The sequence below is a fragment of the Rattus norvegicus genome, chromosome 19, assembly GCF_021556685.1.
Source record: "Rattus norvegicus strain SHRSP/BbbUtx chromosome 19, alternate assembly SHRSP_T2T, whole genome shotgun sequence".
NCBI lineage: Eukaryota > Metazoa > Chordata > Mammalia > Rodentia > Muridae > Rattus > Rattus norvegicus.
Window position 1 is genome coordinate 34,355,832 of NC_141552.1, and position 16,548 is coordinate 34,372,379.

The 16,548-nt window shown below is 43.6% G+C and overlaps 3 pseudogenes; all 3 read left to right on the top strand.

Moving 5' to 3' along the window:
- Positions 376-1,898, top strand: Ybx1-ps23 (Y box binding protein 1, pseudogene 23; annotated as a pseudogene).
- LOC108348966 (60S ribosomal protein L29 pseudogene) lies at positions 8,873-9,343 on the top strand (annotated as a pseudogene).
- A 6,089-nt stretch (positions 9,344-15,432) lies between these two features.
- Positions 15,433-16,197, top strand: Glul-ps2 (glutamate-ammonia ligase, pseudogene 2; annotated as a pseudogene).
- The last annotated feature ends 351 nt before the right edge of the window (positions 16,198-16,548 follow it).

The window sequence follows — 16,548 nt, forward strand, 5'->3', positions numbered from 1 at the left end:
AGGTCGTTGATCCACTTGAACTTGAGCTTTGTTCAAGGAGATAAAAATGAATCAATTTGCATTCTTCTACATTCTGACCAACCAGAGCTCCCAGGGACTAAACAACCATCCCAAGAGTACATAGGGATGGACCTATGGCTCCGGCCACATATGTAGCAGAGGATGGCCTTGTTAGGCATCAATGGGAGGAGAAGCCCTTGGTCCTGTTAAGGCTTGATGCCCCATTGTAGGGGAATGTCAGGATAGGAGGGAAAAGGTGGGTGGGTGGGGAAACACCCTCACAGAAGCAGGGAGAAGGGGGATGTGACAGTGAGTTTCTGGAAAACAGGGCAGGGGGATAGCATTTAAAGTGTAAATCAAGTTCAATTGGTAGAGGGGAGCAGAGAGCTGACCCCAGAGAGTTCTGAGAGCCCCACCGCCACCTATGACCTAGTCATCATCACACCAGGGAGGAGCCACAGCCGTCACCACTGTCCCAGCCACCATCACTGCAACCATGAGCAAAGAGGCTGAGATCCAGCAGCCACCAGCCACCCCCTTGCTGCCCTCAGTGCCGGTTGACACCAAGCCCAGTTCCACGGGCAGCAGTGTGGGTAGTGGTGGCCAGGCAACCTCACATTACAGCGCCCACCAGCAGGGACAAGAAGGTCATTGCCATGAAGGTTTTGGGAATAGTAACATGGTTTAATGTAAGGAATGGCTACGTTTTCATCAATAGGAATGACACCAAGGAAGACACCTTTGTACACCAGACTGTCATAAAGAAGAACAACCCCCAGGAAGTACCTTCACAGTGTAGGAGATGGAGAGACTGTGGAGTTGAAGGAGAAAAGGGTGCGGAGGCAGCAAATGGTACAGGCCCTGGTGGAGTTATAGTTCAAGGCAGTAAATATACAGCAGACCGTATTATTATTAGTATGGATGCTGTCCATGTTATAAGGGTCCTCCACACAATTACCAGCAAAATTACCAGAATAGTGCGAGTGGGGAAAAGAACAAGGGATCAGAAAGTGCTCCTGAAGGCCAGGACCAACAACACTGTCCCTATCGCAGGTGAAAGTTCCCACCTTACTACATGCAGAGGCCCTGTGCACATCGACCACAGTATTCCAACCCTCTTGTGCAAGGAGATATGATGGAGGGTGCTGACCACCAGGGTGCAAGAAAGCAAGGTAGACCAGTAAGACAGAATATGTATTGGGGTTACAGACCACGATTTCACAGGGGCTCTTCTGGCCAAAGACAACCTAGAGAATGGCAATGAAGAGGATAAAGAAAATCAAGGAGATGAGACTCAAGGTCAGCAGTCACCTCAACATTGGTATCGTTGCAACTTCAATCACTGATGCAGACACCCAGAGAACCCTAAACCACAAGATGGCAAGGAGACAAAAGCAGCTGATCCACCAGCTGAGAATTTGTCCACTGAGGATTGCCAGGCTGAATAAATGTGGGCTCACCATCTCTTCCATCATCCGTTTTGGTCATCCAACAAGAAGAATGATTATGAAATTCCAGCAATAAGGAAGGAACAAAGATTGGAGCTGAAGACCTTAAGTGCTTGCTTTTGGCCCATTGACCAGATCCACTAGAGCTATCTGCATTATCTATGCAGCAAAGGGTTTTTTGGTTTTTTTGGTTTTTTGTTTTTGTTTTTTGTTTTTTTTTTTAACCTAAAGATGTCTCTTTTTGGTAATGACAAACATGTTTTTTTAAGAAACAAAAGGCCTGTTTTTTCTCAATACATCTTTAACAGTTTTTAAATTGTTTCATATCTGGTCAAGTTGAGGTTTTTAAGAACTTCATTTTTAATTTGTAATAAAGTTTACACCTTGATTTTTTTTCAAAGAAGTCAACAAACTTCAAGCACCCGTTAATAAAAGTCTTAAATAATAAAACAATAAAGTTAAAAATATACAATAATAGAAAAAAGGAAATTATCTAAGTATGTGCCATCTCATAAAGACTTAGATTCAAACACACAAGTAGGTTGAAAGTAAGAGAAAGATAAGAGAGGGAGAAGGAGGGGGAAGAGGCTGAGATTGATTAGGATCAATAGCAAATACACACAACCACCACCACTACCACCACCACCATAACCACCACTGCCACCACCACCACCATAACTGCACCACCACCACCACCACCTCCACCACCACCACCACCACCACCACCACTACCACCACCACTGCCACCACCACCACCATAATTGCACCACCACCACCACCACCCCCATCACATGTCTACTGGCAAGAATAAGGGCAAACCAGCTTATTCTTCTAGGACACAATGAAAAGGATATGCTGTGATGAGTCATTATGGCCAGAATACACAACAATTAAAACATATATACCTTTAACAACAGATCTCCAAAGTACAGAGAGGAAACACTGACAGGGAAAAGCAGGAGTAGATGACCCCACTGGGGCATCTGACACTTTGCTTACAGTTATGGGCAATTGGGCAGAAGACCGTCAAGCAAACAGTAGACTTGACAACATGATAAACCCATGCAGATGTTCTTAAGTTAAGACATGATTATATCCTCAAGAACCTATCATAGGTTAAGCTTGTTTTAAATTTGAAAACGCATTTTATGGGTTTGAGGCATAGCTCAGTCGTAGAGTGCTTGCTCATCAGGCACAGAGCCATAGGTTCGAGACCCGGTGAGTCATTAAACTCGGCATAGTGCCGCACACTTGTCACCCCAGCCCTTGTGGTGAAAGCAAGAGGATCAGGAGTTCAAGGTTCAGGACCACCCTGAGCCACATGAGACCCTAGCTCCAAAAAAGTGCATGCAATGTGTGTTTAGCCTGGCAAATGTCTTTACTTAGGCCACCCTGCTGTAAGTGTCCTCAAGACATTAGCACAGAATTGAGCAAAATGATCTCACACAAAGCCCATTTTGAAAGAGTTTTATATCTAACGTGTAGTTTATTACATACTACAGTGAAAATAAAAATCAGAATTGGTTTCCGTGCTGCTTGCCTGGAAAAAGCTCAGGATTTACAGCGCAGTGTCTACTCAGTGCCTATTGCTTTTATACCATCGTAGATAAAAGAAAAGCCTTTAAAGTCAAGGACTATCCGTAGAACTAATACACACCCACAGAACACTGTACCCCACAGTAGCAGAACATACATTTTTTTACATACATGGAAGAAGAATAAACTATATTTTGTTCCACAAAACAATTCTCAAAACAATTTGAAAGAATGAAATCACATTGCCCTTCGTTACTTTCTCATTGCCACGATAGACTACTGTAGTAGTTACTTTTTGCTGCTATGACAAAACACCAGAATCTGAAGCAACATAGGGAAGAAGCTATATTTTAGCTCCCAGTTTCAGAGAGAAACTCTGAGCTGGTGGGGGAGGCGTGGCCACAGCCAGTCCAAACAGGGAGCTAAGAGATCACACAGCATCATGTGCTGTGCACACAAAGCAGGAAGTGAACTGGAAGAAGGCCAAGGCTACCCTACCCCACCCCACAGTAACATGCTTCCTCCTGGACTGCACACCTCCTGAAACAGTGCTACCAATGGGACCAAGTGTTCAAAAGCAGCTTAAGGAGCAAGGGTCTGTTTTAGCTTAGAGTTCCAAAGGGACATATTCCATCATGGTCACAGGCAGCCAACGTGTGGTGGAGGGAGCAGGGGGCTGGTTGGTGACCCTGAGAAAAAACACGTAGTATGACTGTGCTATAAAGAACACATAGTAGGACCATGCTATACGGCCTCGATATCCATCCCCTTTGACCCACTTCTTCTAGCAACCTTCTCAAACTAGCTGGGGACCAAGCTTTCAAACACCTGAACCTCTGAGAGCATTTCACCTATAGACTGAGAGGAGTATGAAAGCACTTCCTCTAGCAAGAATTAAAAACTCAGCCGAAATTCCAAAGACTGTGAAAACAAAACAAGGCTTTCTGGAATAACCAACAAACCAAAGAAAAGTCACAAGGGAAAGTTTAAAAAAAAAATGAAATTTAACAAATGACACCAAGAGAACACAGCCTGAAGAATCAACTACACAGGGCTCATAGGAGCTCAGAGACTGAAGGGGAAACCATGGAGCCTGCATGGGTCTGTGCTGGGTCCTCTGTATAGGCACTGCAGCATTTATCTTGGGGTTTTTGTGGGACTCCTAGCACTGGCAGTGGGGCTGTCTCTGATGCATTTACCTGCTCTTGGGGCCCTTTTCTTCCTACTTGGCAGACTCATCCAGTCTTGATATGTGGGTTTGTACCTAGTCTTATTGTAACTTGTTACGCCAGGTCTAATTGAAATTCCTGGGAGGCCTGCTCTCTTCTGAAGGGAAATGGAGGATCTGGAGGAGACGGAAGTGGGGGAAAGGAACTGGGAGGGAGGGTAGGCTACAGTCAGAAATGTATTGTATGAGAGAATAATGATAATAATAAAACCACAAGACTATGGAAACAAAACAATGCACTCTTGGAATAACCAATGGGCCAAAGAAAAGTCACAGGAGGAGGTAAAAAAAAATTTGAAATTAACGAGATGAAAAGTGGAAGAATCCAAAATCACGGGTTGCAGAAAAAGTGGTTTTAAAGGGATATTCTTAGCCATATGTGACTATCATAATTAATAATGCCCCAAATATTTTAAAATCACATGAAAATCAGAGTGTAAATATTTTATCACTACAAGCAGTAGCTATGTAAAACAATGGGTTTGTCAATTAACTTAATAACTTCACGAGTAAAGCATGCCTCAAAACACCATATTGTACTCCATAGATATAGAATTTGCCGATTACAAATAATAAATGAAGAATTAAAAAACACATCCTCAGTAAAAAGAGGATATCATGAATCAATGCCTTAAATGTTAACTTTAAGAGACTGGAGAAATAAGGGCAAACTAAACCCAGAATGGAATCAGGAATCAGATTAGGATAGAGAGATCAAGCAGAGTCTCGAAAAACAGCGTCAAGAATGAAAACAAAAGCTGTCACTTTGAAAAGATCATTGACCTTTCACAGTAAAGGCCACGAAGTCGATGCCATTATGATCCCTGCTTCACAGATGAGCAAGCCGAGGCAGAGCGGAGTCTACCCATTCACAGATAGACAGTTATTAAAGCCTTACTTAGGGCCAGGCTGTGGGCGAGGCTCTAGAAGGCAGAGATGATTAACACACACACCCAAGCAGCTCATCTCAGGGAGAGGCATGTACCCACACAGGTGGGAAGCCTACCCTTGGGGTCCAGCAGGGGCTCCCACAAAAGGGGAATTTTGATGGAGCGGTCTTGTATATAATCAGGTGGTGCCAGACTGGACTCCAGTTGACAAAGGTCTGTCCACACGAGGCATACAGAAGTCAGCCCAGCACCCTTGAGCCCTGCCTGCTTGCCACACTGGTTCCTTTTTGAGCCTCAGCTCTCCACACTAAGGCCTTCTCTCCCTTTCCCGGACTGTTCCTCAAAGGTGGAGGGGAGAAAGTGTCTCCTCTCACTCAAGTTCCTGGACCCTTTAGACAAGTCTGCTTGCCAGAAAATTGAGAGACCCAAAGCTACAGGAGCAGGCTCTGTACTGGGCATGGAGCCTGGTGGCCTCACAGCTAGAGTGGGTGCCAGGAGAGAGGAGAATGAGAAGGCTTCTGACTCAGGGACACAGCCTTTAGACACAGGCTCCTTTTGCCCAATAACCAAGTAGCCAGACATGAAACCACAGCTATCTCCCTGTCTTTATAGCGCTGAGGGTGAAAGCTGGATATGGATAACCAGTTGTTGAGACGTCTGTGCTCTGCTCCTTGCTTCATGGCTACTACTTCTGGATCCCAGAATAAGTGGCTTAAGCTACTTAGAGCCATTTATATCTTTACAATGGAGATACAGTTGCCCCTTATCCACAGGGGTCTGTTGCTGGGTTCCTTATGGATGTGAATGTTTAGATGCTCGGTCCTTTATATAAAATGGCACAGTAGTAGCTTACAAATTTTGAACAAGCTCCCATGCAGCTTACAGAAGCTACTTCTAATACTTAATAAAATGCAATCATTATATAAATAGTTGTCATACTGTGCTATTTAGGGAATAATCACACACACACACACACACACACACACACACACACAAAGTCTTTTTAACAGATGTATCATTTTAAAAAATATTTTTAATCTGCAGTTGGTTTCATCTGAAGATGTGGCATTTCCTGATGAGAAAGGCCAACTGTATTTATCTCTTTGAGGTGTTTGAGACCAAATGAGAGAATATACTTCAAATGTTGGGGATGGTAGAAAATAAATATTATCCATTTAAAAAAATCAGTACAATTGACAAGTAAGATTGACCATCTAGATAAAATTCAAATTACTGAAGTCAGAAATGAGCATGAGACTGCTGTTATTGATCTTGCAGGGCTAGTAGAAAAGGATTCTGGGAGAAATTATGAATGACAACATGCCAAGAAATTAGACAGCAGCAAAAATGAACAAGTTCCTAGAAACACGCATTACAACTGAATAAGAAATAGAAAATATGAGCATGTTCCTAACAGGAAATTGAGGAATTTAAAAATCTCCCAACAAAGACAATCCTAGAAGCAGATGCTTCCGGGTGAATCCATGCTCATCCTTCACAACTTACCGCAAAAGAGGGAAGAACGCTGCCCAGCTCGTCCTATAAAGATGGCGCTCTGGTGATACAGGAGCTACACAGGCATCATGAGAAACGTAAGGCACCCTAAAGGGTCTACCCTTAAAAGATCCTCAACAAAACATTAGATCAATAATATGAAAATTTCTTAGCAAAATGTTAACAGGGTGGATTAAGTGGTCTGCCATGAGGATCGTTCACATGCCCAAGTTGAAGCTAGACAAGGAATGCTAAATGGTGTCTGTCAATCTGCAAAAATCAGGGAGAGCACACCCCACAGAGAGGATGGGGAAGAGCCTCGCAGTGCTTCCACCTGATACGGAAAACACATTCATCTGTGGTCACAGTTTTGGAGGGTCCAGCCCGCAGCTGGTTACTTGGGAGCCTTTCATGGTGCATATCATACTGGTTGTATGTGGATAAGCAAACTCACTGGGAAGTGAAAGAAAGGGGATTGGGCCTAAGGTCTCCCTTGAGGGCATCTCCCCTGTGATCTCAAGACCTCTCACTAGGCTTGCCTCTTAAAGATTCCACACCTTCAATAGCACCCAGCGAGGGACCATTCCTTTGACATACAAGCCTTGGGTAGCATGGTTGATTCAAACTACAGCAGGCGTTCCGCTAGGCATTCGTCTGTATAAGGGGTGGAACCCTGCTTTGGCAACACCGGTATCTCATGATCTTTTACAGTTGGCTGCCAAATCCTGATTTTGCTACGTACTAAGCAAGTTGGTAACTATGGGCCATCACACAACTTCTCTGTGCTTCAGTGTTCTCGTTGGAAGTGGGCCAGAGAAAGCAGGAGTCCTACTGTGTGGTGGAGGTGTGGTCATTGGTGGTGCTGTGGCCATTGGCAGTGCTGTGAAAGCCTACTCAAGTTAGAACGGCAATAGGTCACAACATTTGATTCAGATGGGAAGTTTGCTCTTGTTGACCACTGGAACTTGCACTTGAATTTAATCCCCTATGAGATACTGCCAAGTGGGATGGGTGGGAATTTCTTTATGGCTTACTTCTAATTTAAACTTAAAAACAATGTGAAGGGGCTGGGGATTTGGCTCAGTGGTAGAGCGCTTGCCTAGCAAGCGCAAGGCCCTGGGTTCGGTCCCCAGCTCCGAAAAAAAAGAAAAAAACAAAAAACAAAAAAAAAAACAATGTGAAACACTTAAACTAACTGAAAAGGATGTAGAATATTATAGAGACATCAGGACATTTGGCATCATAGTATAAGAAACATACTATTCTTTCAAATATATTTGCCTCACTTTTTGTTGATTTATTGCTTCTTTTATTTTTTTAATTATAATTATGTCACGTTCTCCTTCCTTTCCTTGCAATAAACCCTTCCACATATTTCTCCTTGCTCCCTTTCAAATTCCTGGACCCTCTTGATCATTAATTGTTGATTATTGTATGTATAGGTGTAAATATTCCTAAATATAACCGGATCGTTCCATTAGCTAATGTATTGACAACTGGTATTGGATAAGCAGTTGGTGCGCTCGTCCCTGGAAAAAGCTGTTTCTCCTCCCTTAGCATGACTGTTGTCTTGGCTCGGCTCATGTATACACAGTCATGCTAGTGAGAGTTTACATGTGTGATGTCATGTTAGTGAGACTTTACGGGTGTAGTGTCTGATATTACCAGGAGACACAGTTTCATGGTAAACTCCCTGGTCCTCTGGCTCTTATCAATCCTAATGCATTGGTAAGGATTAGTTGTAGTTTTCCGTAACGATCTCCATCAGTTGAAAGAGAAATTCTCTTGATAAAGGGTGAGAACTTCACTGATCTGTAGTTAAAAGGACAGATGTTTAGAATGTAGTAGGGATTATCCTGGTTTAGTTAAGTGGTAGCTGTAGGTTCTTCTCCAAGATTTCATCACTTCATTAGCCTGGGGTACTTAGCTATGTTTCTGGTACAGCATTATTTTCACCTTGATGAACAGGTCTCAAGTCCAATTCTAGAGCTGTTGGTTACTACTGAGGTCTGTGTGGCGCCACCGCATGCTAATGTTATTGGTCCATCATGATCATTGTGGGTTCATGGGGATCTTAGCTGTGTAAGACTGTCAGTTGATTCATTCCTTTGGTAGCTTCCGTAGTGCCTTCTGGTACCATGAAAACTAGTCCTTGAGCAGGAGGCTTTCAGGTCAAGAAATTCTAATAGATTGACAGATGAATAGGTTAGGAAATGGTTCAACACCTTTCTCTTCTAGTCCCAGCTGCTGCAGGAGCTGTGGGTTACCATGCAGACATGGCTAAGTCTAAGAACCACACCACACACAACCAGTCCCGCAAATGGCACAGAAATAGCATCACAAAACTCCGGTCACAAAGATATGAATCTCTTAAGGGGGCTGACCTCGCGTTTCTGAGGAACATGCGCTTTGCCAAGAAGCACAACCAGAAAGGCCTGAAGAAGATGCAGGCCAACAATGCCAAGGCAGTGAGTGCACGAGCAGAGGCCATCAAGGCCCTTGTGAAGCCTCAGGCCATCAAGTCCAAGATGCCAAAGGGCTCCAGCCACAAACTCAGCCATCTGACTTTCATCGACTACCCCAAGCTTGGGAAGAGGATTTGAAGCTACACGGCCAAGGGTCATAGGCTCCGTCAACCAAAGCCCAAGGTTCAAACCAAGGCAGAGGCCAAAGATTCAGCTAAGGCCCAGGCTTCAGCTCCAGCCCAGGCTCCCAAAAGTGCCCAGGACCCTGTGAAGGCCCCATAGAAAAGGCTCCTGCCAGTGTGAAGACAGACTGTGTGACAGACAGATGGCTGTGACACACCTACCTACACACTATGTACAGATGACCAGTGTCCTGTGCTGTTTACAAATAAACTTGAGACAAGAAAAAAACAAACAAAAAAGAAAGAAATGGTTCAAGAATGGTTTTGCCATAAAAGGCAGTGTAGAGCAGCTGAGTCTCTGCTACACTATCTGGAAGCGAATAATCCTGTCTTTCGTAGGGTTCTGACCCAGAGAAGGCCATCTTCAAGCCAGGTATGGGTCCTCAACTGTGGTCAGAAGTGTAAGCCCAAATAAACCCCTCAGTCCCCAGCATTGCGCCATTAACAACAAGAGACCAAGGCAGGCCTCCCTTTCTTCCCACTGCAGTAGAAAAGTCCAATGCAGGTTACATTCACCTCAAGGCAAACCATGCTAAGTTTGTCTCCAGATTTGTATGCATGAATCCTATCCAAACTGGCTTTTTAAAAAATGTTTAACTGCAGACACACTCTTGAGATAACCCACTAACACATCAATCCATTAATATATGAATTACATAAAAGGGTTGGTTCATTTGTGAAGGCACAGCCCTAATCAGCTCTTAAAGGTCCCATTGCTGCCACTTCCTTCTGTCTTATAATGGGGATTAAATAATGGGTCAGGAAGAGACAAACCACATCCAAACCTGATTAGTCGTCTTTCTTGTTGCTATGACAAAATAACTAATGAATGTTACTGAAAGGAGGAGAATTTGCTTTGGTTTCTGGCTTCGGAGGTTGCCCATCTTAGTGGGGAAGGCATGATGGGAAGCGGCCCACCTGGGGCAAAGACTATGACAGACTCTCCTCACAGAAAAGAATACCAGAAGGCAGAGAAGATGACTGGAGCCTGGGGCAAATCTAACTTTCAAAGGTCCATTCTTAGATACCTACTTCTTCCAGGCTAAGCCCAAATCCTAAAGGCTTCATAGCCTTTGAAAGCACCACAAGGTTTGGGTAGCTGTTGGAAACACACATGCCTGCTGAGAATGCTCTGAAGTGAAACCCCAGCAAATCACAGACGCAACAAGCGACTCCCCGTGTAACACGGGGTGACTATCCAGGTTCCTCTGTGAGTCTAAGGTCACTCCTATTGCCCACACAGTTTTAAAGCTGGCTGCTGATGTTTCTGGCTCTGTTTCATGGGATTCAATATTCTAGTCCAAAGCAAAGGAAACACTGTAGGTAACAGGAAGGGAAGGACAGTCACACATCACAGCCATAGAATGGCAGGGTTGGAGAACTGGCCCAAAGGACTATGGTGATGGGCTTCTCCATAGCCATCCTATAGCATGAGGACTAAGGAAGCTATATGCCGCCCTGGGCATCTGTAAGACCTAAGGCATTTGCATAGTGGAGGAGAGGGGAGACAGGCACCCCTCTCACACTCCAGCTCAGCAATGATGTAAGGTTAACTATATCACATTTTGTTTTACTTCCTAGTTACTGCTTGGTTTTCTAATCATCACAATACCTTTCAGTTATGAATTGTCCAACAAGCTAATCAGATTCTCTTGCCTCTTCAACATATCCTACATGACACACAGCCACAACTGGCAAGACTACTATTATTACTAAAGTCATTTAAAAGTTTCGAAGTTCTGGCGATGCTCTGTAGAAATGTCGCGATAGAACAAAGCCCAGTGTATTCCAAATGTGGTACCCCGGCCACCCAAAGCAGGTGAGCTGGTCGCTGGAGAAACACAACATTTCTTAGTGACCATTTAGCACACTATGTAGGTGTTTATGTGCAGTTGCTTCCCCATATCTATGGGGAATATCTCAAGACCCTCAACGAACACTTGAAGTCCTATGATACAATTCAGTGCTGTAGGTGAGCATTGGAGTATCGAAATAGCTGATCTGATAACCAAGGTGGTTGTGGTGGCTATTCTTGGTTGTCAATTTGACAACATCTGCAATTAACTAAAACCCAAACATCTGGGCAAACCTGTGAAAGCTCGTTGGTTTTTCTTAATTAAAGTATTTGAAGTGGGCCCACTTCTAATCTGGGCTTTTGAGGTGAAAGATCCACCTTTAATCTGGGCCACACCTTCTGCTGGCCACCTACATAAAAGACATAGAAGAAGGAGGCTTGCTCTCTCTTTGCCTGTTTTCTCTCACCCTCACTGTCAAGTCCATTCCTCACTGACATTAGTGCCTGCTTCTTTGAGATTCTAGCATATACTGAAGACCAGCTGAGACATCCAGCATCGTGGACTGAACAACTACTGGATTCTTGGATTGTCCACTGATATACAGCCATGGCTGGACTAGCTTGACCACACCCTGTAAACTATTTTAGTGAATCATGTATGTATGTATGTATGTATTACCTATATAATATATGTATATATAAATATACATTCTATAGTTCTGTTCATCTAGAGAAGCCTGACTAATACAGTGGTACTAAGTGGTAAATGGGTCAGTAGTACCCCAGAGTGGATGTGCTATAAGAAGAGATAATTTACACCCTAAAGCAGAATAGAAGGAGAAGATACAGAATTGTTCTTCTGAATGCCCTTCTGAATGACATGCAATTGAAAACTGATGGAGTTGTTCATTTCTGGAACTTTCCTTTGCTATTTCAGACTGCTTTGAACATGGGAAAAAGAAATGGTGCAAAGGGAAACTGTGAGGATGAGTGTGTGCACTTACATGTTCTGGCTTATGCTTGTGGACAATGGGAAATTCCCTTTACAAGTAAACTTATTTAAGTAGAATGTGTCGATTTAAAGTGAAAATATGAAACAAACAGATTCAGAGAAAGCCATTCAGTGATGAAGTTTTGGGAAATCCCACTGTAGACAAGACTATCTATATGCCATGGGTGTTGTCAAACGTCAGACAGAATTTTTGATCTCTTTGGGGTCTGTGTGGAAATAGACTAACAGACTGATGAAATGCTAGCTGAAAGTCACTTTGACTATGCATCCAATTTTTAGATAGAGCGTTTTGTTTCTCTGTGCCATGTGGCTGCAATGTCCTCTCTTGTATTCTGTTTGAGAAGGATTGAAACATGTGGCCTTTTTGGAGGAGGCATGGCCTCGTGGAGCCCACACCAGCCCCAGTCTTGTTCTCTCTGCCTGTTGCCTATGGATCAGGATGCAAAGCTCCTGGGGTTTTCCAGTACCATGTTTCCATGATCCCCAACACCATAATCATGGACCAATCCTCAAAAAGAGTAAGCAGTTCCCCAAACATTTCTATAATTTCCCTTGGCCATGGTATCTCTTCACAATGATAGAAAAGTAACAAGGCATTACCCAACCACTCCTCCCCTCCAAATTATAAATAATTTATAATAAATTTATAATAATTTATAATCCAAATTATTTATGGATGACCCAGTGTCCCAGGATTTTGGGGTTTCAACAGCAACCAATCAAGATCAGGGTGTCCAGAATGATTAAGTTATTAAATTATTTTGATCTTCAAAAGGTGGGAAGAAGCCAAGAAGCCTGCTCTAGTTTGCTTTGCTGCTGTGATAAACACAGTGACCAAGAGCAACTTGGGAAGAAAGGAATTCATTTCATCTTAAAGGCTACAGTCCACCGTCAGAGAGGGAACTCGAATCAGAAACCTGGAGGCAGGCACTGAAATAGAAACCACAAAGGAAACCTGTTCACTAGACTGCTTCCTCTGACTTCTTCAGAAATTTCTTATATACCTCAGGTCCACTCGCCAAGGAAGGGAACAGCCACAGCCAGATGGACCCTCCTACATCAATTAGCAACTTAGAAAATGCACCACAGACATGTCTAAAGCCAATCTAATGGAGGCAATTTCTCTATTGGGATTCCCTCTTCCCAAGTATGTCTAGTTCTGAATCAGTTTGACAAAAACTAAGCAGCAAAAGAGCGGTTAGCAAGACCTTTCTTGCTTCGTCATACTAAGGTATTACTTTCAGTAAAAAAGGGTTCTATTCTCACAACCCAATGACCTCACCAAGTTCCCACCTTTTAAATATCATCACACTGAGACTATGACTTCAACTCCCCAAATTAGCACAAAACTTTCAGTCCATCGTACCTGGATGATGTTCTTGCCTGTGGCTTCTCCAAAACGCAGTTCTTCACCTTAGCCTTAGAGAAGAGAAGGCTGAACATTTCTAACTTGTTCCTATTGATTCTATTTGTTTAAAATGTTATCAGATCTCGAGAGGAACACTGAAATAACATACCTACCATGTGCAGAGTCTGGAGGAATGTAACTCATGGAAAACATTGGAGTATTATGTGTGGTGGTTTTAATTAGAAATGTTAATTAATGCTGACCTGAATCCACCAGAAAGAAACATATATTTGTAAAGAAGTTAGGCAGTGTATTGTGTGGGTTTTGCAGAGATGTGGGCATTTTAGTTTGAAACTCCTGCTTAGCGGTCAAAGCTTAAGACTTGGAACTTAGAGATTGGATCTCTTTAACAAGATTGATATGTAGACAAATAAGTCACAGGTTCAATCCTGCCTCAGTTTCCTCTCTCCTTGAAAAGAGCAGAGCTATAATCTCTACACAGTTTTTGAGAGATCAGTTCGAAAGTCCAGTATTTTGTGCAGTTGGAGGCATGGTGCTTGGGCACAGCGTCTCTGCTCTCTACTTCTCAGATAGTGCTGGGCTCACGGGTCACCAGAAACAGATGAAGAGGCTGCCCTCCCCCAGCTCTAACCATATAAGCAAATAACACACAGCAGGACTGAGGACTCCAAACACTAAGACCCCTTTCCTGTTTGTCACTCCTCTCGAGTGCTTGGCAATAATGTAAGGCAAATATCAGGAGGCCAGCGGGGAATTACTGTTAAAAAAAATTAAAAATGCTGGTGTGTTCTGGTGTAATTAAGCAATATAATTAAAGTTCTCCTGTTGATGTCAGCTGGCAGGGGATGCAGGTCACTGTTTCAGATGTCGCCAAGGTACCAGTGTTTCTTTGCTCCTTCCAAGGCTTATTCATATTTTATGGTTTTTTGTCTCATTCTGACTGTACCAAAAACACAGAGAAATGTGTACGTATGTATCTGCCCCAGCAGTCTGTAACTTCCTGGAGGGTTGTGTCTTGATCACCTGCCTTTCCCTGGGGGACTACAGGATGCTGAGAAGATAGGTGATTATCCAGGGAGTTCTCCCTAACACTGACTGATATGATACATATTCCCATTCAGAACTTTATTCCAGTCAGCCTCACTTCCCACCTCTCTGTGATGGTCAAAAGGAGTCCTGCAGTTGTAATAGTAAGTGAAATTGCCTGGTAACATGAAATGGTAATCCGTGGCAAGAGGAACTTCTGAGATATCCATGAGGCCCACTCTGCCTCCGATCTCTCATTTTGTCAACAAACATTCACGCAGAGTCTTCCGATTGACACTCGAAGCTCTGTATACAAGGGATAGCATGATAAGCCTGCCAGGACAGCTCCAAAGAGGCATACACTCTAGAGAAGGTCACAAAGAGAGAAGAGGGAAGCTCGTGCCATGTGTTGGCAGTGGGTAGCGTTTATGAAGATGACACAATGAGGAAGCAGATGGTAGCAGGAAAAGGCTTGTGTAAGGGACAGAGAGGACAAGTTGGGAGACAAGGAATCTAGGGAGAATGCTTAATGAAAGAAAAACGTCATGCCTCAAATGTTGGAATGTGGTTGAACATGAACATGGGGTATAGCTGAAAGAGAGAAAAGGTCTATTTTGTAGAACACAAGGCAGGGGCAGGGTGATGGATGACAAGGTTGGAGAGATGAGGGAATCCCTTTAGGTGGGCCAGAGAACAGAATCTGAGTTTTGTCATAAGAAAGAGAAGTCTCTGTAGGTCTTGAGGAGGGAGACATGTGACATTATGTAGGACAAGAGCTCTCAGCTGCATGGTAAAGCTATTACAGGAGCGTACAAGCAGATGCAGGCACATAGTTTGGGAGGCTACCTTCAGAAATAAAAGATAGACCCTTCACAAGATCCTGGGAATGAACAAGATAGAGAAGGGGAGCTGAGGATGGAGGATGAGTAAAGATCTCTTCATCTCTGAGGCCTATCCACCCATCCACAGTGCAGAACATCTCCTACCATGGCCACCTTAGCAATTTCCTACTTGAACAAAGGCATCATGCAAATGCATGTGCCCCTGCCATGGCACAAAAAAGTCCAAACTGTATCTGGGCTGATGGCACTGGAGAAGGGCTGTGCTGTATGACTCACTTCCTGGATTCTGAGCCCAAGTATGTAGAAATGTTGCCTGAATTGAATTTGGATGACTCTGGTTCTTTTCAGTCTGAGGACTCCAACAGTGAAACATACCCCATCCTGGTGCCATGCTTTGGGACTACCTTCTGCAACGTGACCCTAACATGTTGGTGACATTTTTAAATATAATCAGAACCCTTCAGAGATCAATTAAGGTCACACCTGTAAATGGACAGTGAATTTGGTGAGTGACCAGCATCCTTGGTTTACAAGGGAACATACTCTCAAGAGAACAGATGGGTACCCTCTTGGTTGGCTTCCAGAAGCTTCTCTGGAACCCCAAGTTCATATTACTATGGTGGCAGACAAAGCCTATGGCAGGAATATTTTGAAGGCTCACAACTGGGCCTGAATATTTGCTGCAGTCAAGATTGCAGGGGCAAATGCAGAGGTCATACCTGCCCAGTGGGAACCCACATGAGATCATATTCCAAATAGGACCCAATGAATATGAATGAATCCACATGGGAGGTCATCTCTGGGAGGCCCACTTCATCTTGTCTTATGTAAGTGAAGACTTGGAATGATAGCAACCTTTGATTCTAAGCCTATTTCTGGGAACTGGAATTGTGCAGGATGTCTGACTTAGATAGGGTTTCATTGCTGTGAAGAGACTCCATGACCAAGGCAACTCTTATAAAGGACAACATTTGACTGGGGCTGGCTTATAGATTCAGAAGTTCAGTCTATTATCATCGAGGCAGGAAGTGTGGGAATGTCTAGATAGGCATGGTGCTGGAGGAGCCAAGAGTTCTACATCTTGATTGGAAGGCAGACACTGTCTTCTTTGTGGCTAGGAAGATGGTCTTAAAGCTCACCCCCATGGTGACACACTTCTTCCAAAAGGTCACACCTCCTAATAGTCCCACTTCCTGGGCCAAGCATATTCAAATCACCACAATGTCATTCCAACTTTAACACTAAGGCTACGCGGGAGGAG